General features: G+C 43.0%; 1 protein-coding gene across 5 annotated transcripts in view; it reads left to right on the top strand.

The window, feature by feature from the left end:
• Nucleotides 1-18,730, top strand: part of CNTN5 (contactin 5) — a 1,071,723-nt gene that overhangs the window by 591,188 nt on the left and 461,805 nt on the right. The window lies entirely within an intron of this gene.

Raw genomic sequence — 18,730 nt, 5'->3', positions numbered from 1 at the left:
CCACTGAGATCTCCCTGTCCTATTATACTCGGTAATCCAGGATGACGGGTGTCTCCTCCAGCTCCCCTCTTCCCGCAACTGTTCTTTGCTCGTCCGCTGCAAAGTCCTATGGAAACTGAGATTTTTTTGCATCCCACGGGGTAGCAACCCTAAGCCCATGATTCCTCTGCGTGTGACAGTCCCCTGGGAACCTGTGTAGTGAGGCATCTCACCGCTACCTGCACTTAGAGTGAAACAGTCTTGTCTGTGCTGGCTGTAGCTCATCTCCCTGAAACCAACAGCCTCTGGCAACAGAAGTACTGCCTTGCAGGCTTCCATGGATTTGCTTTCTCTGTACAGGCTAGTGATAAGCACACACTGACCGCCGAGTCCTCTGAGCACTCCTTGAAGTGTCTTGCCTTTCTCACTGGACACTGACAGAAGTTCCCAGGGAAGTTGTCCCCAAAGGAATAGTTCATGCACTGGCTTGTTTGATTCAGTTGAGAATCAGCTCCAGTACATCACAGGGCTCAGATATATTTACAGTGAAAACAATCATAAGTTTGTTACCAAAGACTAATATTTAAGAAACAGCGAATAAGGATAATAATGGAAACAGAAATGTTTATATATAAAGCAAATGGTATAACACTCTTCCTAGAGCCTAAACTTCAATTTAATAAGTCAAATCCTTATCTATAGTAGTGAAAACAATGAGGAGTCATTTTTTATTTTGTGGATACAGACTAACACGGCTACCCCTCTGATACTATCTACAATAACGTATCTCACCTAAAGCAATCTTCCAGTGTTTCCAACCAACACAGCTGGGATCCTTGTTTCATGAATGCAAAAAATGCTGTCCTTTTTGCTTCCTCAGTGAAGGATTAAAAAAAAGGCCTTCTTCATATATCCTACAAAATTCACTGTTTTGTCCCCTGAGTCAGAATGACTGCCTAGAGTTTATTCCTTGGTGTGCTGACTCCATACTGGCCTCACATCCTCATGTTGACTCCCCATGCAAACAGGCTTACAGTATGTATATGACATGTGAACTGAGATAGACAAGTGACTACATATACTTTGTTTGGTCAAAACCTTCTGGTCAACCATGGTTTGATTCTGACTTTAAAACATATTTTCCAGTATATATAAATTCCTTAAATATCATCCATAATACATCTCACAATGATTATTAGGATCAGTATGACATACTCTTTATTAGAGACCCAATTTTGCCCTATTTCGATTAATACTATGAAAGCAGTGTGTTGAATGTAGTATGTTTGTCAGGCCTGTGAGGAGTTAGTGTTGCAGAACAGTGAAACCTTTGCTTGTTGGCACTGAGGAGTTCTTAGGGTCACACTACGTAACAGAATCCTCACCCACCTCAGAAGCAACAATTCTTAATGCATCCAGGAAGGCCAGACCAGACTCCTCCAGATCAGGATCAAGGAGAGCCCCTCTATGAACCGCAGCCACTCCTACACCCCTCCTTCCACCAGAAGCACTGACCCCAGCTGTAGCTGCAGAGGGAGGGACTGCTGCATAGTTAGCATACAGAGCTGCCATCTGCCCCAAATCCCAGAATGCCTTACTCTAGCAACTACGGGCTGTCCACCCTCTTACCCTCCCGACCGCTGAATGCAGGAAGAGAGGAATGGCTCCTCCACCACATGAACTGACGGGGGTAACGGACCCAGCATTTTGCCAGGTGCCAGCTGCATGGCTCCAGGAGCAGGCATCTGCCACACTTTCAGCAGCAGCAGGCACTCCATGTATCTCTCATCTTGCTCCCTTGCATGCGAGGGGAGGAGGGGCATGGCACCAGAACTGGTCTCAGCAGCAGGACCCAGGGAGCCAGAAATCCCTGTGACTGCAGCAGCAGCCCCATGCATCCTTTTCTTGAGAGCGGGAAGAGAGGGGAAGCTACATGCAACCCTCCCACAGCAGGGCTCCTGCTCCAGGTGCTGCCAGGTTGGGGAACAGGGGCATGACCTCCATGACAGAAAAGAGATTCCTCAGCTGGGATGCATCCCCCACACAGAGTAAGTGGGGGGACCCAAAGCTTCTACCTACTCTCCAGGTGATGCTTCTCCTAGGTTCAGAGCCCACCTTGATTCCTCTTTGTCATGGTGCCATGGATCTGGGAACTGGAAAAGAATCCAACCCAAATCCTGTTGCTTCTGGAATGGAGCAAAAAGAAACTTCACCTGGCGTGGATTAGGGTTTAAGTTAATAACAGAGGAGGGTAGGGGACCAACCAGCTCCCTTCCTTCCCTGAGTAGCCAATGAATGGCCAGACACTCTGATGGGAAGGGGCCACCTCTGCATCCCCCCTCCTCCCGTCCCTTGGGCTGTGTTTTCCTTCCCCATTCAACTGAAGCTATCTCAATCACTGCTGACTCAGTCAAGTTTCCCACCCATTGAGTCAGGTGGGTGGCATTCTTCTCCAGAGAAAGCACGATGTTTTTAATAAGGGGATTCTATCAGTCAGTGAAAACATCTTGTGTTTTCAACCACAAAAAAAGATCCCTATTGGGTCTTCCACTTCAGTGGTTTCTCTTTGGACCAAACATTTATTATTTCAGTCCAGTCACTTTCTAATGTGATAAAAATATTTTCTTATCATCACTGCATGTTTTTTTAATATGCCAATAGAAACATGATTATCATGTTTCCACTTTCTTACAAGTGGTGTTCAACCTCAAGAGCTCGGGAGTTAAGCCAGAAGTGGGCAAACTACGGTCCACAGGCCACATCCAGCCTGGGGGACCGTCCTGCCCGGCCCTCGAGCTCTGGCCCAGGAGGCTCGCCCCCAACCCCTCCCACACTGTTCCTCCTCGCCCGCAGCCTCAACTCGCTCCACCACCAGCACAGTGCTCTGGGCGGTGGGGTTGTGAGCCTCTGGGGCAGTGCAGCTGCAGAGCCAGGCCTGACCCAGTGCTCTGCGCTGCACGGTGGCGGCAGCGGCAGCACGGCCCGGCTTCAGCCGGGCGGCATGGCTGTAGCCCCTCCAGCCATCAATGCTCCATGCAGTGCGATAAGGGGGCAGAGAGCAGAGGGGGTTGGATAGAAGGCAGGGGAGTTTGGGATGGTGGTCAGGGGGCAGGGATGTGGATAGGGGTTGGGGGGAACAGGGGGTTGAATGGGGGCAATGGTCCCGGGGGGGGCTGTCAGGGAACGAGGGGGTTGGATGGGGCAGGGAGGGGCAGAGAGGAGGTGGGAGCTGGGTCATGACCTCCTCCCCTAACTGGCCCTCCATACAATTTACGAAACCCAATGTGGCCCTCAGGCCAAAAAGTTTGCCTGCCCCTAAGTTAAGGTCTGGTTCAAAGAGCATCCATAAATTTGACTGTATCTGACCAAAAATTGTTGACCTTAAAAACTAGTCAGCACTTTATAAATAAATCACTTCACCACAGAAATTTCAGTATTTCATATATTTCCTATAATAAGTATAAGGAGTTATAAGAAAACACTGCAGAAGCTGAGGTTCATTTATCTAAGGTAAAATTTGCCAGATTTCACCACAGTATGTAAACTGCTTGAATCTGCAAAACTGAATTGGCAATCTCATGATAGCAGGCTTTTTCAAGGTACTTCTGAAAACCTTTGTTTCCAGTCACAGCTAGAAATAAGAGTAGAAAAAGAACACCCAAACAGTTCAAATTTTATTTCAAATTTGGTTGCAGAAATAGATAAAGTGTTTTATTTTTTGTCAGGTGCTCCCAGTGGGCAAAATGTGGTAGATAGCATGAAATGATCCCTGCTCCCAAAATCTTATGATAAATCATTTCATCTATTTATTGTTGAGAGGTTTTATGGAAAAGTGTGTTTTAAGGAGAGTCTTTCCTGGAGATCCAAAGAGTTCTTCTTTTTATTAACCATTTTCTCTCTCCCTATTTCTTGCCCTCATGAGAATGAGGCTATTGACCTAAAAGCAAAATATTTATTTGAGGATATATTCATTGGCTGGAAAAGTTTGTTGTATTTTTTCATTTCCCTTGGAGATGTCTGAAAGAACAAGCTGGTTAACATTCCATTATGATTATTATTATTAGTAGTAGTAGTTAACCATTGGAACAATTTATCAAGGGTCATGGTGAATTCTTCATGACTGACCATTTCAAAATCAAGATTGAATGTTTGTTTTTCCTAAAAGAGCTGTTATAGGAATTATATTGGGGGAGTTCTATGTCCTGTGTCAAACAGGAGGTCAGCCTGGATGATCATAATGGTCCCATCTGGCCTTTGAATCTATGAATTATTATTTCTTCTACCATATCAGGCTACCAAAGAGCTATCAACTTGCTCTTTGCACTGTGCTCTTCTATAGCTTCTCCTGAAAAAATCTTTGCCCCACTGATAAGCTGGGAAAGCATCTTGAATTAACAATTACTTATTGTGTATCATATGTTGGGAAGGGTTTAGAAATAATGATGCCCATGATAAGCATTGCAAAATTACCTGTGTGCCGTATAAAGTGTTTTTTACTTGCCATCTTCTGAAACATCAGTTTTTGGCCACTGTTGGAAGCAAGATACCACACTAGAGAGATGAGTAATCTGAACCCATATGGTAATTCCAGTGTTTCTATACTGCAACAATATAGATATCTCTTTATGGTGATGTTACACTACACTCAGTTAAATAAGACTAATTAACTATTATGGTGTGCTTTACACACCTCTTTAGGCAAAGATGCAGGTATTGTAGTGTTGCTACCACCTGTTCAAACTTGAAGACGTAATTTAGCATCTTGTTCAACAAACAAAAGAACAGAAATGTGAATATTTCTGGTTGTTGGCTGATTACTCTAGACAAAATAGCAAAAAGACTTTAATAAATTCAGATCCTCTGCATTTAGATTTTTCTGTAGTTTGATTATTATCTGTATATTCTCAAACTACATCTAATGTTCATATATAATTAATATATCATTAACTAATACAGTACAAGAAGCAATACACATTTTCTGTGCATTGTTTCTAAATATTTGCATCTGGACAGGGAAATTTTATAATTCTCATTTTATAATATAAAACAAAGTAAAGTCTTCACACTGACAACTTGTAACAATAACACAATTAGGGCAAGATTCACCAGAGAAAGTAGGTGCTTAACTGCCACTTTAGGCACCTAAATCCCAGAATCAGGCCCCACTGGGATTCACACCAAAACTCACTCTGCACCTAAATTGTTGGCAGTAAAAGATCCTGGACACATATGTTTCTGCCTCTGAGCATGTGCATTGCAGTCAGCAGTGGCAAATCCAGATGAGCAGAGGGGTATATATTGTAGGGAATCTGCCCCTGTGTAGGGCACACATGAGGTAGGGAAAAGCAAGAGTGGGACCCAGAGGGGATGAAAGAGGCCCAGGAGCAGGTAGGAACCCCTGGAACCCTCTTTCCCAGGCTGGAGATGGCTTCTCCCTCCCACTGCCAAGTCTCAATACCTCCCTCTCCTACCCCTCTAACTCTCACATTCACAGGGAACTGTGCTCTCCTTACCCACAATGTAGCCCAGGGTGGGCAAACTACGGCCTGTGGGCCACATCTGGCCCGTGGGACTGTCCTGCCCGGCCCCCAAGCTCCTGGCCCGCAAGACTACCCCCAGCCCCTCCCTCACTGTTCCCACTCACCCACAGCCTCAGCTTGCTTGCTCCGCCACTGGCACAATGCTTTGAGCAGCGTGGCTGTGAGCTCCTGTGGCAGCGCAGCTGCAGAGCCAGGCCTGACCTGTGCTCTGTGCTGCGTGGTGGTGGTGGAGGCAGCAGTGGCAGCATGGCCCAGCTCCAGCCAGCCACTGGTACTCCTTGCAGCATGGTAAGGGGGCATGGAGCAGGGGGGGTTGGATAGAGAGCAGGGGAGTTCAAGGTGGTGGTCAGGGGGCAGGGGTGTGGATAGAGGTCGGGAGGGAAACAGGAGTTTAATGGGGGCAGGGGTCTCAGGGGGCAGTCAGGAAGGAGGGTGAGGTTGGATGGGGCAGCAGGGGGCAGTCAGGGGCAGGGGTTCCAGGGGCAGTCAGGGAACAGGGAGAAGGGATGGTTGGATGAGGCAGGGGTTCCGGGGGGAAGGCATCAAGAATTAGAGGAGGGGTTGGATGGGGTGGTGGAGGTCCGGGGGCAGTCAGGGGACAGGGAGCGGGGGTGTGTGGATGACGCAGGAGTCCCAGAAAGGCCATCAGGGAACAAGGGGGGTTGGATTGGGCAGGAGTCCCGGGGGGAGGGGGACAGATAGGAGGTGGGGGCTTGGCCACAACCCCCGCCCCTAATCTGCCCTCCATACAATTTACAAAACCCGATGCAGCCCTCAGACCAAAAAGTTTGCCCGCCTCGATGTAGCCCCAGGTGTCCAGATGCCTAAACCCAAGAGGGATGCATAAACCTGGAAGAAGATAGGCTTTCCTCTGTGTAAGTCGCCCACTGGGCCCAATCTGGTTAGAATGCTCAGACCTCACCTAGCAGATTGAGCCCCTACAAGTGAGCTTAAACAAAATGCTGGATGGAGCAAGTGAAAGACTCCCTTTTGGCTTTTAGCCCAATGGCTAGGGTACTCACCTGGAATGTGGAAGATCTGGGTTAAAGTCCCCCCTGCACCTTAGGGAGAGCAGGAATTTGACCAGGGATCTGCCATGTCAGGTGACTATCTGAGCTACAGGGCCATCTGATGTTCAGCTCCCTTGGGCTTGCCTGTTGAAGTTGTTTCACTCTGGATAAATAATCATTGCAGTAGGGGGACTGGATCCTGGGTCTCCCACCAGGATCCAGTGCTCTAACCACCAGGCTATGGAGTCATTATCATGCTTGCTCCCTCTCTCTGGGCCAGTGGAAGCTGCTGTATAGTGGCTAACTAATTAAAGAATCATTGGGCACAGTACATAGGGTATTGAGTATTATGAAGTGAGGATCTGATTCTCCAAGCTCAGCACAAACAGGTTTCCCACTGAACCCAATGCAAGCTCTACTTGCTGATGACTTGCAGGTTGTGGCATTTAGTCTTGCAGGCCTAAATCTGCTTTAATGTTGGTCAGATGTTTGATTAATCCCTTTTAATGATGAAAGCCAACACATTTAGCATTTCATGCAAATTATTATTGCTTGATTTTGATATACTATTCCATATGAGCTACAAGAGATCTTACATTAATCAAATGTTCATGGTATTAGTGACATTACAGCGTTCACCCTTCTTAGCCATCTTGGCCAACATTTTCCAGTGCAGTGGCTTGAAGTTTGAGAACCTAAATAAAAGTAACCTGATTTTTCAGTGGCACTAATCACGTGACTAAATAGGAGCTTCTGGGTGCAGAGCTCTTAGGAAAATCTGGCCTCTAGAAGCCTACGTGAAATCACCCAAGTCTGAAAATTTTGGGTGGAATTTCCAAAATGCCTAAGTGACTTTCAGTGGAACTTGTATGAAGTCACATGGGTTTTTTTTGAAATCTCATCCTGTGGCCTTTGTGTTTAAAGGACAAAAGCAAACTTACACTTTCATACAGAATGTTAGAGTCAGATGTTCTGAGGGCTGAGGGTACATATCATTTAATTGAAAAATTGAAGGGTAATATATTTCATTTTACTTTTTTCAGATGAGAATAAGATGTGAATTGAAATTCAGTTTTTCCCAGTATTTCTGAGATAGTGAGAACACAAGGATTGATATTCAACCCTAATGAGAGCCCTTCAGAACAGATGTATGTATACAGTCTACTTTGCCATCAAAGAAATCTATAGTGATACCTGATGTTGCAATGAGACTTTATACAATGCAGTTGAGGATATTTTTCATTCTGATGATAGATATTAATTTCTGCTAGCCCAGTTCTATTACCTGTACATTTTTTCTCATTTCCTTAATAAAAACCTCTATCTAATATGAGGAGAAATTTTATTTCTAAAGATTTATACTGCTGCCTATCACCATAATATCAGAACACTTCCCATATAAAATTGATAGCAATAATGAAGTCCCTAATAGATTTAATGGAGTACTGTATGGAATGTGGCCAATTAAATAAAAACTAAATATTGTAGTCTGTGATACAGGTCAGGAAGAGATTTACTCTTCTGCACTTCCTCCACCCCCATACGTAACTGAGCAATTGACCCTGCACATTGTGGAGTTTCTATTTTTTTTCTCTGATAGGCAGATAGATGACTGGTAAAGTAAATAAGGCAATAGGAGTAGCTACTCAAGATCAGACTTCCACTTATCCTTCAAATCCATTATGTCTCCACCTTCACCTGCAGATGCTGCCTATGTAATGCTCACTGCCTGCTCCCCCACCCCACGTGCTGAGCGGAGGCCATAACAGCTATTAAGCAGAGCTAGAGCAGCTGCAGAGTGACTACGCCAGGCAGGGAGTTTGTGAAAGGACATAACTGGAAGAAGGAAAAAAGGAGGAGGGGCAGGGGAACCTATGTCCAAGAGCCTGTTACTTATTCCTATACAGTAGAAATTTGCTAAACCCCACGTAATAATGGCACAGAAGTACTCTATTTCCTGGCTACATTCCAAGGACATGGGCCAGAATTATGGAGGTCAGTGACTACAGTGGCCATTGATGAAGCACAGATGCACACACTTTATAATCCCCACATAAAAACAGTGTTTCTCTTTTCCTCTTATTCGCAAGGGTTTTAATAGCAAAGTCATCTGCTGACATTCATATTACCAAGACTTCAATACTTTTACATACACAAGAGTGCATTTACTAGTGTGAAGTATTTCCATGAATAATTTCAGATAAATCACTGTTGTCAACAGTGTAGTGAAGTACTTTTCACAGTGCATTATCCCAGCATCTTTTTTTGGTGCATATTTATTTCTTTACCAATTCAAAAGATTCGGTAATCTGCAACAGCTTTCCCAGTCATTGGAGCGAATGAGCAAAGTCTACTGTATTTTCATAAGTATTTAGTTGGATGACTCTGGTGAAAGTCACTGGTGTTGAACCTCAAAGCTTATGCACCACTTTGAAAATGTACGTGCTTGCATATACAAACAAATCTTCCTGCATGCATTTTTATTAGGGGGCTTTTTTTTTCCCATGGGGCTTTTGAGCCATTGAAGTGCATCACTAGATCATTACCATCTCTGATGCTGGACATTCCCTCAAAACATTATCTGTCAATTATAGGTATTTGTATGACTCCTGGTACTGTAGTATTTGAGTGCCGCACAACATCCCTATGAGGTAGGGCAAGTACCATTATACCAATGAGCAACTGAGGCCTGGTCTACACTACGCGTTTAAACCGATTTTAGCAGCATTAAACGGATTTAACGCTGTACCCGTCCACACTATGAGGCCCTTTATATCGATATAAAGGGCTCTTTATATTCGTTTCTGTACTCCTCCCCAATGAGAGGAGTAGCGCTAAAATCGGTATTACCATATCGGATTAGAGTTAGTGTGGCTGCAAATCGATGGTATTGGCCTCCGGGCGGTATCCCACAGTGCACCAACATGATCACTCTGGACAGCAATCTCAGCTCGGATGCAGTGGCCAAGTAAACAGGAAAAGCCCCGTGAAATTTTGATTTTCATTTCCTGTTTGCCCAGCGTGGAGCTCTGATCAGCATGGGTGGCAATGCAGTCCCAAATCCAAAAAGAGCTCCAGCATGGACCGTACTGGAGATACTGAATCTGATCTCTGTATGGGGAAACAAATCTGTTCTATCAGAGTTCCACTACAGAAGACGAAATGCCAAAGCTGTCATGGTACAATTCCCCACTCTGAACCTTAGCGTCCAACAGATGGGGTACCAGCATGAATTCCTCTAAGCTCAATTACCAGCTTAGGACCTGTAGCGCTGCCACCAACCAGGAATTCCAGTGCCTGGTACACTCTGGTCCCCCCAAAACCTTGCCCGGGGAACCCCAAGACCCAGACCCTCTGGATCTTAACACAAGGAAAGAAAACCCTTTCCCCTACCATTGCCTCTCCCAGGCTTCCCCTCCCTGGGTTACCCTGGAAGATCACTGTGATTCAAAACTCCTTGAATCTTTAAACAGAGAGGACAATTCACCTTCCTCCCTCCTTCTCTTTCCCCCTCCCAGACTCTTCCTGAGAGAGAAAGTAATCCTGACACAGAGAGAAATTAGCCTCTTTCTCCCCTTCCCTCCTTTCTCCCCACCAATTCCCTGGTGAATCCAGACCCAATCCCCTGGGGTCTCACCAGAATAAAAAAACAATTAGGTTCCTAAACAAGAAAAGCTTTTAATTAAAGAAAGAAAAAACAGTAAAAATTATCTTTGTAAATTTAAAAATAATGGAATAGGTACAGGGTCTTTTAGCTATAGCCACTGGCAACACCCTCTGAACCTAAGTATACAAGTACAAATTAAAATTTTTTCAGTAAAATACCAATTTGAACTCCTTTCAGCCAAATACACATTTTAACTTCTTCCAGCCAAATACACATTTGCAAATAAAGAAAACAACCATAAGCCTAACTCACTTTATCTACCTAGTATTCACTAGTCTGAACTTATAAGAGCCTGTATTGGAGAGATTGGAGAGAAAACTGGTTGCACGTCTGATCCCTCTGAGCCCCCAGAGTGAACAACCACCAAAACTAACAGCACAGCACAAAAACTTCCCTCCCTCAAGATCTGAAAGTATCCTGTCCTCTGATTGGTCCCCTGGTCAGGTGACAGCCAGGCTTACTGAACTTGTTAACCCTTTACAGTCAAAGAGATATAAAGTACTTCTGTGCTATTAACTTTTCTTATCTGTTTATGACAGAAGCGTTTGAAAAAAATATCTACAGGCTACACAGTGCTGCGTGACAAGCATAACGGGAAGTCAGAGACTCAAATGGACGCTCTTGGAAGGAGGAAGGGGGTACTGAGGACTCCAGCTATCCCACAGTCCACAGCACTCTCCGAAAAGTATTTACATTCTTGGCTGAGCTCCCAATGTCTGTAGGTTCAAACACATTGTCCGGCGTGGTTCAGGGAATAGCTCGTCAATTTACTCCCTCCCCCGCACGTGAAAGAAAAGGGAAAGAAATCATTTCTTGACTATTTTCAGTGTCACCCTATGTGTACTGAATGCTGCTGGTAGACGCGATGCTGCAGCAGTGAAGAGCAGTATCCGCTCCTCTCCCCTCCCCGGTGGCAGACAGTGCAATAGGACTGGTAACTGTCCTTATCAACCTGTGAGTGCTCCTGGCTGGCTTCAGGTGAGGCTGTCCGGGGGTGCCTGGGTGAAAATAGGAATGACTCCTGGTCATTCCCAGTAGATGGTACAGAATGGCTGGTAACCGTCTTCATCATAGCAACTGGGGGCTGAGCTTCAATCAGCCCCCTCCCTTTCATGTGAAAAGAAAAGATTCTGTACTGCCGGGACTATCATAGCAGTGGGACGCTGGGCTCTTCTCCCCCACACTGCTTAATGTGCTGCCTGGACTATCATAGGACCAGGAGGCTGCCTCCCCCTCATTTTATATCACTAAAAACTCAGTGTTTCTTATTCCTGCATTCTTTATTACTTCATGACACAAATGGGGGGGGCACTGCCACGGTAGCCCAGGAAGGTTGGGGGAGAAGGGAAGCAATGGGTGGGGTTGTTGCAGGGGCATCCCCCGTGAGTGGCATGTAGCTCATCATTTCTGCGGGAACTGACACAGAGCAGCTGTACTCTCTGATACACTGCTTCTCTAGTACATTTGCCCCATATTCTAGGCAGGACTGACTCTATTTTTAGAAACCATAAAGGAGAGATTGACTCCGGGAGTCATTCCCAGTTTTGCTTTTGCGCCCCTGGCCGATCTCACCCAGTGGCACCCATGATAGCAGCAGACAGTACAGAAGGACAGATAACCATCATCTCATTGCTAAATTACACTGGCAGCAGACGGTACAGAACGACTGGTAACCGTCTCTGCTATCATGCAAAAGTAAATGAATGCTGCTGTGTAGCGCTGGAGTATCGCCTCTGTCCGCGGCATCCAGTACACATACGGTGACTGTAAAAAAAAAAGCTGAACGGGCTCCATGGTTGCCGTGCTATGGCGTCTGCCAGGGCAATCCAGAGAAAAAGGGCGTGAAATGATTGTCTGCCGTTGCTTTCCCGGAGGAAGGAATGAGTGACGACGTTTACCCAGAACCACCCACGACAATGATTTTTGCCCCATCAGCCACTGGGCTCTCAACCCATAATTCTAAGGGTCAGAGGAGACTGCGGGAACTATGGAATAGCTATGGAATAGCTACCCACAGTGCAATGCTCCGGAAATCGATGCTAGCCTCGGACCATGGACGCACACCGCCGAATTAATGTGCTTAGTGTGGCCGCGTGCACTCGACTTTATACAATCTGTTTTATAAAACCGGTTTATGTAAAATCGGAATAATCCCGTAGTGTAGATGTACCCTGAGAAACGGTAGACCAGATTTTTAAAGCTATTTATGTACCTAAAGATGCAGGTAGGCACCTAGTGGAATTTTTAAAAATACCCTTTGATTTCAATCTGGCCTACATCTTACCTTGACCCCTTCACCTTAAAGACACCCAGTTCTTCAAGGTTGCATCCAATGTAGTTCTGATCTTAATACAGTCCTAAATGCAAGTGTAAAATAGAGTGAGCCTCCTTAAAAAGAATATGTTCCTGAGCTGATACTTAAAGTGTTTAAACACAAAATAAATCTCCCAACCAATTTTAAATCAAAACATTGATGATAGCGGAAGTTTTCAATCCTATTGCTAATGTGTTTTTCCCATCATTTTTGCTACATGTTATTCCCCCCTGCCTGTGGAATACCTGGATATTTTATTTCAATGACCTACTCAGTGACTTAAGGATAGGAGGGTTCTTCTCTGTCATGATGAAGTGTATGATTTATCTGTTGTTATATCCATAAAGATACAGCATTAACTAAGTGGTCTCTGGCATAATCAGACTGGTTTGGAGTTCACTAACTGTAATCTTGTGCTGTATATCTCAATTAATCTTGCAGACTGTGGCTAATCACATCCCCACCAGGCAGGCTCACATATCTCACAGAGCTGGAATTATTAAAATCCATATTTCACGTTAACAGCCATGTGTGTGAGATTAGTTTCTAAGTAGTAATGCACCTGCCATAAATACCTTATATCTAGTATTTTCTGAAATACTGCTGTTGTCAAAGATGAAAAAGCATGATGTGCATTCAAAACTAGTTTACATTTCTTTTTTATGGACAGATGAATTTTTCTTTGGTCTTTTACTTTACTCTGATATACCAGAAAAAGCTATAAAGTGCACAACACAATAGAAACAGACTCTAGTAAACCATGAGGTGAGGAAGGGATTGATGGGGAAATGTGCCTATGTTATCTTACATTATTGATCTTCTCTCTCCTTTCAAACCTCCTAGGAAAAGCAAAGTTTAAGGGACGAAAAACTGTTAATTTTGTTCATCCTTTTAAGCACTCTGGGTAATTTCTGCTCTACATTAAAGCTTTGTAAACCTGAAGTAACTCCAGTGAGGTCAGAATTTGGCCGAGCATTGGCATTTTATTACCTGCAATTTTTCTTCAAAAATCTCCATTTGCAGTTTAGCACAGGAAGGATAGATGGATGCAAAACAGATTTTGCTGTCAAGATTACTGATTTCCGTTCAAGTTTCTCAGTCATTCTGCTGGCAGTCAAATGGTTAAAAGTATGCTAAAAAGAACTGATTTTAACATATCTAAAATGACATGGTTAAGAATGAGATATTTTCTTTATTGTTTACATACAGATTAGGGAGGGGATCTCCCATATTCCAAGCGAGTACCCTAACCACCAAGCTATTGGCTAATATGGGTTGGGTGCACATATGCGCTCTCTCTGGTTTTCCATCCGAAAACTCCAAAAAGTCTCTGTTTTATGTGACACAGGAACATTTTTTCAGGAGGGAAAACCATTTCCTGCCCAGCTCTACTCATCAGAACTGCATTTTACAGGGAAAGTACAAAAGATTGGAACTAAAAATAGTCTCCCTGCCAAGGCCTGGTACCTTGCTAATCAATACAATCAAGAGTTGATGAGACTGTCTGTGCCCAGTATGCTGGTACATCTTACAATTTATATTTAAGGATGGTGAAATGTGCACACAGCATGATAAGGGATGCCAAGTGGTGGTTCTCTTTTTAGACAGTAATACTTGGCTGTATTGTACTTTATTATAAAAGTGCCACTTAATCTGCAATTCTTATATAACTAAATATCTCTTGTGCTTTTAGGGAGTTATTTGGACTTATCACTGCAGCTGCTTTGCAGTTCTTTATATCAAGTATGCACAATATTCAGTCATAAACTGCTGCTAAAATTTCAACTGCCAAGACGGAAAGAGGCAACATTAATTCAGTAAGGCAGGTCAGGTAATACATGTCTGGGTGATCACTGAACACGCTCCAGGGGGAAGTGAGAGAGGATAAGAAGTACATTATAGGTCCTGAGGTCAAAGACCAAGTGTTTTACCTAAGAAGTACATTAATTTCCTAGAGAAATGCTGTTTTGAGTGTTTCATTGCTCTTCTGGGATGAAAATAAAAAAGCAGCTCTGTGTATTCACTGAGCATTATTTGCCCGGTGGTTAATATTTGTATTGTCGTAGTGCGTAGGAAACCCAGTCATGGATCAGGAACCTATTGTGCTAGGTGCTGTACAAACACAGAAAAAAGACAGTCCCTGCTCCAAGGAGCTTACAATCTAAGTATAAAACAAGAAATAATAGGTGGATACAGATAGACGAAGGAGGGAACACAAGAAAGTACGGACACAATACTGGCCAGAATGGTAGGCAGTGGTGTCAGCATATCTGTTGCCTAATCTAACAATGTGGCCTTCATACAAGATCTTCAGAGCTTGTCATAGTTAGGAAAACTCTTTTGAGCCAGAGGCACCTCTGTTCCAATGTGTATACTTAAAGGAGAAAACAACTACAACCCTATAATCTTTTTACAGATTTGTATGACGTAAACATCTCTGTCCATCTAGCCCGGTTCTTCTACAATACCTATGACTGGAGAATCTGAATACTTTCCAAGTATTTGGAAATTGAAATAAGGTATAAAGGCCACCCATGTTGGCCAGCAAACCCAACTAGTTCTCCAACAATTTAGGATTCAGTGAAAATCCAGGTCTCAGCAAAGAATCTGAGCATTGGTTGTGATCGATCTGCTTAGGCATAAGCCATGCTGTTTACATAGACATCCAGACTGCTGGTCTGACTTCTGACAGTCCTATCTACAGTCTAAACATCCCTAATAGCAGGGCAGAGGTACACATAAAGGAGAAGTGTTTTTATTTTCTTCAAAAGTGATTGGGTGCTGTGTTGTTCACAGTCTGCCACTGGGACCACTCCTCTGTCTTTTGACATCACTCTTGTCTCAGAGCACATCAGTGTTAACCACTTTAGGAGGCAGGCACAGGAGAAAAGCTTTTATACTTTTCTAATAATTGAAGGTTTTTCCAGTACAATACACTAACCGCTTTAATTTGCATGCAAGATATGCACACTTTGAGCACTTGCGTCAATTTATTGTTGGAGTTTATTTACATCAAATTATACGTGAGACAGCTTAGCTAAACCAAACCAAACAATTTGCAAAACAATCAGAATTTAAAATCATACTGTTATATTGTCAGGCAAAGAGATTAATGTCTGACAATTGAATATTAGTGTTTAGGGAAAATCTTTGGAGAGAAATCCAGCAAAGGCATCAGTTCAAAGGCTGCCTCTTGAACTGCAGCAAGACTTTAACCAAAATATCGTCTTTGTGTCTTTTTAACCAGTTTTCAACTGACATTGTTACCTTGGATTTTCAAAATAAAGATGATCTAGCTTTAGTCAGCAATAGGGGAGAAAAAATTTTCAGATTCTGTAGTATTCTGAAGGTGATAACTAAACACCATCTTAGTTTTGCAGCAAGGAGCCCAACAGTACAATACATTTGAAGCCAGAAGCTTGGAATAAAAACTGGACCAAATTCAGTCCTGAAATATACTCCCTTAATCTCATCAGCTTCGGTGAGATTGCATAGAGAATAAATTGGTGTGGAATTGTGGCCTTAAACTATTGACTCCCATGAAGGACAGAACAATGCAGACACAAACTGATACAAATAATGCTCTCACACCTTGAATAGAGGAGAAACTAAGCTACATTAGACAAAAAGTGCTCTCTTTGTTTATGGAATACATTATGGAGGAAATAGCTCTAGATATACTGTGAAGGACAAAACCTATGATTAGATCCGAATTATCATCATAATGAAAGAAAAAATAACTTTTCCCAGACAAAAGCCAAATGATGTTTTTAACAGGCTACTTTTAATAAATAGATCTATGAAGATGTAGATTCTCCTAAGCACAGAATGACTTGACTTGGGTCTGGTCCTGGGGCTTTATTGTATAGGTCCATGTTTATATAGATAATGCAATATTAATGTGTTCAGCTGGCTCTTCAACAGAAATAGTTGAAGTAGGAAAGGTGGGGTGCACCCTGCTGAATTTCAAACCCTGTTAAATATCATGGGTTTTTAACTTAACCACACACCTAGTCAGACTCTGACCACAGCTGTATTTGTATGAATTTGCTGAAGCCAATGGATTTATGCAACAACTTAGATCAGCATCTGGCCCTTGAGTGCTTTGAAATTGCAAATTGTTATAATAATGTCTCAAAATGTCTTTTTCTTTATTGGGCCAGATACGCATCTGGTGTAACTGGTGTAGCCTCACCGGTTTTTAATGGAACTATGCCAGTTTATATCAGCTGATGTTCTAACTAATGATGTCTAAGCAGGTCCACTGGCATGTCAATTGTACACATTAATGCAAGGAGGAAAAACATCCATGTCACATAACATGCCAAGGAGCCTGTCATCATCCTCTTTTAGCATTACAGAAAACCTCTGTATGAGCTTATGAGGAGATCTGCTTCCCAGATTTCAGTTTTCATTTCCTTCTTAGTACAAGTTCTGCCTTCACATGTGAGCTGAGTTCCCAGCCATGGCAATAGGAGTTGCATGTGCATATTTAGCAGATTTGGCAAAGATAGAATTGCAAGAAGTCATTATCTGTCCATTTTTCAAACACAGTTCATGGAATTCATATGACACCAACATTTTTATACTAATTTATATCCTGATTCTGACAGGAACTGAGCACCTTCCACTCCCATTGACTTCAGTGGGATCGATAGATCTCAGTATACTGCAAAATCAGGACCTACATTCCATTTAGAGGGAGATGGTGTGCTAAGGAAGGAATAGAATGCAAACAAATCACTAGCAGCTTTGGTCATATATTTTGTTTGTAGACAAGTACCAAGCATGTATTTTTCTTAACTATACCTCAAGTGATGAAGGTATAACAATTGGGGAGAGAAGCTGGGGAACAATACCATAGAAGAATACAATACTGGCACGTAATTAGTGCGTTCTCAACACCAGCCCGTACACACATAACCACAAACTAGCAGTCTAAAGCAACTGTTTTCTACCAGACCCCTCTTCTCTGTTCTCCTTCCCTTGTCAGCCTCCTAGCCACTGTCATTAGTTTAAAAGCTGAGCCTACAAACCATGCACCTGCATCTGTTGTTGATCTGCTGTGCCAGTTGTTCTCCTGGCACTAAAGTATCCACTGTCATGTTTTTCAAATAAAAGCTGAGATGACAAATTATGCACCTGTGTTCTTCCTTCCTCTCCACCTGCTCTTCTATGTTGTTCTGCTGTCCTTTCTCACAACATTAGGAAAACATTAGTGGCCACCATTAATGAAAATCTGCTGTCTCTTACTTACAGCTTTAAGTATTTACTTGAAAAAATATGCATGCTTGAATGGAAAGGAATCCAGGCAGCTATTATTATAAGTCACTGTTGTGTCAACAATTTGAAGCTTGATCTTGTTCCCATTAAGTCTATTGAAATGTGGCCACTGACTTCAATGGGAGTTGATTAGGAATCAGAGGTTGTAGCAGAGTAGAACATAGAATATACATCCATTTTGTCTGAAGAAGAAAAGTCTTGATGAGATATATTAATATATATCTCAATATTCTGTGTTATCCTTGAGAATGCAACACAAGATCTGTTTCCTTGGTTAACAGACAGATACAATTTGGTGCTTAAGTACAAGTAAATCGGGGCAACAAAAGGACATTGCAGTTATCTAGCTCAAAGAAGAAGTGAGATTGCAAAGGGCTAGAGAGTTAAATGTCATGATCAGTTTTCATGTCCCTGTTACTCTTGCATCATTTCTGCCTTCACAATAGATGGCCTCATAATTTACTCATGGATTATTAGAATCCTAGTGTCCGATTCTCCTCTCATTTATGGTAGCGTAATCCCAGCTTCAAAGGAGAGGCTATGCCGTACCTCTAATAACTAAAATGATCGATATAATTCAAAGCCAAAAGATAACCATTGGAGAGAGAAAAGCATCTGACATTATTTCATGCTAACGTATAAGAAGGGATGAAAAGTCAGCAGATAGTACAGAATAGGCCTAATAAGATGGTCATAATTAAAACTGTTTTTGTAACGATTATGATAGAGAAATGAGATTCCTCAACAATTCAGCGAGGGGTTGTTCTTACCTAAAATGATCTTACCTAAAACTTTAACATCAGACCATGCTGACGACACCATTAAAATTCTGTATTAGTCTTTGCTTTATTTTATGGCAGATGTATGTTAATGGAGAGCACAGAGGAGAGTGTGTGCGGACAAAGTCACATGGATACATTTTAGTACACAGTTTAGT

The sequence above is a fragment of the Gopherus flavomarginatus genome, chromosome 1, assembly GCF_025201925.1.
Source record: "Gopherus flavomarginatus isolate rGopFla2 chromosome 1, rGopFla2.mat.asm, whole genome shotgun sequence".
NCBI lineage: Eukaryota > Metazoa > Chordata > Testudines > Testudinidae > Gopherus > Gopherus flavomarginatus.
This window is presented reverse-complemented; position numbering and strand designations above follow the sequence as displayed.